Source organism: Lepisma saccharinum, chromosome 19, assembly GCF_977018435.1.
Source record: "Lepisma saccharinum chromosome 19, izLepSacc3.1, whole genome shotgun sequence".
Lineage (NCBI taxonomy): Eukaryota > Metazoa > Arthropoda > Insecta > Zygentoma > Lepismatidae > Lepisma > Lepisma saccharinum.
In genome coordinates, this window is record NC_139247.1 from 8,202,995 (window position 1) to 8,208,082 (window position 5,088).

The window sequence follows — 5,088 nt, forward strand, 5'->3', positions numbered from 1 at the left end:
GTATTATATATAGAGCACCAAACATAGCGTACACAATACTCTCCATTGTAGAAAATCTACTCTCTTAGCTATACCCTTGTGTAGACACCCTCTTGGTGATGGGTGACGCAAACTGTGACTTCTTAAAACGCGAATCAGACACTATGTATTTAAATGCAATTTTTAACACATTTGGCCTGACTCAAATAATCGACAAACCCACTCGAATCACAGCAAATAGTAGGACACTCTTAGACTTCATAGCAATAGATAATACTGAACTTGTTCACAGGTCGAATGTTGAAAACCCTATAGGCCCCTCTGATCACTGTCTCACATATGTATCGTTGGTTTGTGAGAAGCCCATAAAGCAGATGAAATACGTTACATATCGTGACTTTTCTAATTTTGATAGTGATAAATTCGAAAATGATATGAAAGCCGTAGATTGGGAATTGCTGAAACCTATCCATGATATTGAAGACAAAATAAACTATTTTAATTCAAAAATCATCAGCGTCTTTGAAATTCTTGCACCTACTAAAACGTCAAGGGTAGGTAAAAAATATACTCCATGGATCACAGATAATGTAAAACTAGTAATGAAACTCAGGGATAATGCCTTACGTAAATTTAAACGAACAAACAACCCACACGACTGGCTACAATACAAGGATCTCCGTAACTTCACAACGTCAATTACAAGGCAGGAAAAGAAAGCATATTTCACATCCCATATAAACAGCAGAAATATGAACACACATAGTACCTGGCAAAAATTAAAAGATTTAGGTATTGTTGATAAAACTACAAATAATATTGATGCCCTTCCATATAATCTTAGGGATGCAGATGTTATAAACAACCATTTTGTTAGCGAACACAGAATCTCAATTTTTCTGAAACATTTATCCAAGAACAGTACAATTACTTCATGACAAACAAGAATGAGAATACCACAGATTTATGTTTCACAATTAAAACAATAACAGAACTTGACATATATAAGGCAATACATAGTATACACTCAAATGCAGCTGGTGCTGATAAAATCACAGTTAAAATGTTAAAGTTATCGCTTCCCTTTGTACTACCTGCACTAACACAAATCATAAATTTCTCTATCTGCACTGGAGAATTTCCCTCCATATGGAAGGAAGCTCACATAATCCCACTAGCAAAGAAGAAGTATATTCAAAGTCTTGATGACCTCAGACCAATAAGCTTGCTGCCTGTTGTCTCCAAAATTATTGAAAAAGTAGTGTGTCAGCAACTCACCAAATTTCTTGATGCGAACAATATTTTACCAGAATTACAGTCAGGTTTTCGCAGTAAACATAGTACAGCCACTGCACTCACAAAAGTAGTAGATGACTTCCTTCATTTCATGGATGAACGGAGTGCAGTCATACTAGTCCTCTTAGACCTCAGCAAAGCCTTCGATAGTGTACAGCATGATCTACTTTTAGCTAAACTCAGATATTATAACTTCAGCCCATTAGCAATCAAGTGGTTCAACTTGTATGTTACAGACAGACACCAGAAAGTACAAATGCCTGGCACTCCACTATCATTTTCAAAATCTGTTCCAATAAAAACTGGAGTGCCTCAGGGATCAATATTGGGGCCACTACTGTTTACTTTATACACAGCAGACTTATCGAGAGCAATACAAACATGTACATATCATTGCTATGCTGATGACACACAGCTATACCTACCTACCACGCCAATTACAGTTAGACGTGATGTTAAGGTCCTCAACGATGAATTAAAAAGAATTTCCACCTATTGTGCCTCCAATGCACTGATATTAAATCCCAAAAAATCCACATACATGTTACTGGGGAACAGACAAACAATTACGAACGACAAGTATAACGACATAGTCTTGAAGATACGTGGGACGTGCATACCGCAAAATACAACATCTAAAAACCTGGGTTTGGTGATTGATAGTTCTCTTACTTGGACAGAACACATCAATGGACTGTGTAGAAAATCATTCTACATTCTCAGAAATTTATATAGGTCTCAAAATTATCTAACAGAAAAAGTTAAACTGAAGCTCGTTGAGCTCTTATTGTGGTCACTCTTTGATTACTGTGATGTAGTTTATGGTCCTGGGGTCTCAGTCAGAGATAAAAGGAAAATTCAAGTGATGCAAAATTCTTGAATACGATTTGCATTGAACATAAGAAAATATGAACATATCCTGCCTCATTTGAACACAAAGAAAATATTAACAATGGACAGAAGAAGGCATCTGCACTATATCACCTTCATAAACAAAATTTTGAAAGTAAGTAAACCAGATTATCTATTTAGAAGACTTAAAATAGGCACTCAAATACACTCACACTTCACCCGAGGGCATAACAAACTTTTTACATGTCATTACAGTACCGCCTCCTTCAAATCATCATTCTCGGTAAATGCACTTTCAACCTGGAATAAATTGCCCATAACAATAACTAACCAATCAACACTGCATGCTCTTAAATCAACAGCAAAGGACTATCTACTAAGTAAACAGTTTGAATCTAGAAGCACACACGAATAAAAATACATCCCACAATGTACTAATGTCAATGTAAGAATTTGATATTACTTCATGTCAAATATTTCTATTCTTGCACCATCAAACATTAACAAATATGCATTTATGTGTACATGTGTGTGTGCGTATATATATATATATATATATATATATATATATATATATATATATATATATATATACTTAAAATTGTATTTAAAATTTAGTTTTATGTATTTTTTTGTGTATACATATACTCACTAATTGTATCTTTACAGTTCTTATTTGATTTCAAATTGTCCATGCGTTTTTTTATCTTCCTTACTTATTTACTATTATTATTATTATTTTGTTTTGTTTTCTTTTTTTCTTATTGGATATATATACCGTTTGTAACTGTAGACTGTATTCTGACAAGTGTTAGGTGGGAGAACAGCATACGCTGAACCTCGCCCTCTCGATAAAGTTATATTATTATTATTATTATAGCATCGTAGCGCGATGTGCTAACCACTTCGCCACACGGGCTGGTAATTAAGGAGGTGAATGGAATGGCATGGATAAATATCAATAATAAAAAACATCATCACAACGATTGTACATAACTGGCAAAAATATATAGGCTGCTATGATAAGTGGTGTGTGTACTGTGAACATTTTGGATGCATGAGTTTGTATGATTTAGCAACCTTAAGTTGTCTATCAAGAGTTTTCATTTCTTTTCAGAAATGTTTTCACTATTTGTACTGTTCCATTTACTTTTGTCCTGTTACAGCCATCGATAACCTATGCACATGTTTTCGGTCACTTAAGTTTGTGCTGCTTCTTCTCATCCGTCTGTCTGCAAGCACGTGAATACAAAACCAAACTGCGTACTGTTGAGGCTTGACGAGAAAGAAATGTGGTTTTGGGTTCGTGCCACTCAAATTAAAACAGTGTCTCTAACTGAAAGAAAGAATTACTGAAAAACTATTTTGCAATATTTGTCATGAAGGTAAAATTTTCAGCAAATGTAGAACAGTTTGCCGGGGCCACGTGAACGTTTCAGGGGCCAGTGCCCCCCCGGACCCCCCTAAAGACGTCACTGACACTAACTGTATTTGAAACGTAAATAAATAAACAAATAGTTGAGCTGCATATTCGCTCATCTGGTTGACCGAATAAAACAGCCTGCACAAGGAAGAATGTAATAGAATTATTATTATTATAAAAACTTTTATTTTATTAGTTAATAATAGTTATTGTTGTGCAATAACAATCATAACTATTATTATTATTTTTAATATTTTAACTTTTATCAGAGTTTGAACCCCTTCCTCCGTACAAAAATTTCTGGCTAAGCCCATGGTAATGCACTACAATATAATCAAATAGAAGAGTATTTCTAGTAACTTGCACTTTTTCATAGCTTTCGCAGACCAGTTTCATTTTTCTTGTAGCTTATTATTCTCGTGGCCTTGCCATGTAAATCGCACACAAACAAGTCGTCTGTTTTCTTGTTTTTTATTTTCATTCGTGGGTACATTGAGAAATATCATATTGGAGCATAATGGTGAAGTTTTTATTTTCCACTGTGATATCCACAACACTGACCAGCTATAAAATTCGGGCTGCTCTGCTCTTGTAACTCACAAGATGGAAAATTGTTTTGGCACGAGGCAACAAAAAATCTTATTTGTAATGTTAATTCAGCAGAGAAAACTGTGGTAAAGCACTGACTTTGTGCTTGATTAGTGGATACGACCATTCCCTGTTCTAGTAGTTACGTATCTTTTCCAATCCATTATATCATAGCAAACACAGACACGTCCTAACACCAAATCCAACCAACGCGAAGAGCAGACGACAGAACAAGCCGAAGGACGACGCCACAACATGGCGCAGGTGTGTTTTACGCGCAACGCTCGGCTCGGAAATTAGAAACTCGATTTTTAACCTAAAAACGAATGCACATGAACGTTGGAAATTGTACGGGTTATTTGTTGATGGTGTAGATTTTAAAAATGATATTTAAAAAAAAGTAGTGTCCAATGTGTAATATAACTTTGGAAAGTGATTTACCCTTCAGTTATCAAGAATAATATGGTGTTCATTGTATTTACATGAATAACTTCTTCTCATCGATATACCGTATGTCGAAATCAAAAGCGCATATATTTTCAAGTTAATAGGATGTTAGCCTCCGTGGCGCAATCGGTTAGCGCGTTCGGCTATTAACCGAAAGGTTGGTGGTTCGATCCCACCCGGGGGCGTTGTTTTTAAAGAAGAAGAAGTCGTTGATAATAGCAATTGACTAATTCGTGTTGAACTCCTTTAAGGTGATGGATACATGAAGCAGCAATTGAGGCGAAAAGCAGCAAATACCGCAAGTATCTGCGAAAGACAGATGGAATAGTGCTCATATTGATCAACTAAAAGTGGAAGCTTCAATTGAGTATATTTTGTGATCATGATGACAAAGTTTGGAATATATCTTCACGTTTGGTAATCGGCGAGAGGTTAAGGTTTATGAGAAATTATAATTGGGAAAAAACAATTGACCAATTTCGTATCATCACGTGAGCTTTTCT

General features: G+C 35.4%; 1 non-coding gene across 1 annotated transcript; it reads left to right on the forward strand.

Annotated features, from left to right (window-relative positions):
- The first annotated feature begins 4,696 nt into the window (after positions 1–4,696).
- TRNAN-AUU (transfer RNA asparagine (anticodon AUU)) lies at positions 4,697–4,770 on the forward strand. The gene has a single exon. It is a non-coding gene; the product is annotated as a tRNA-Asn (tRNA).
- The last annotated feature ends 318 nt before the right edge of the window (positions 4,771–5,088 follow it).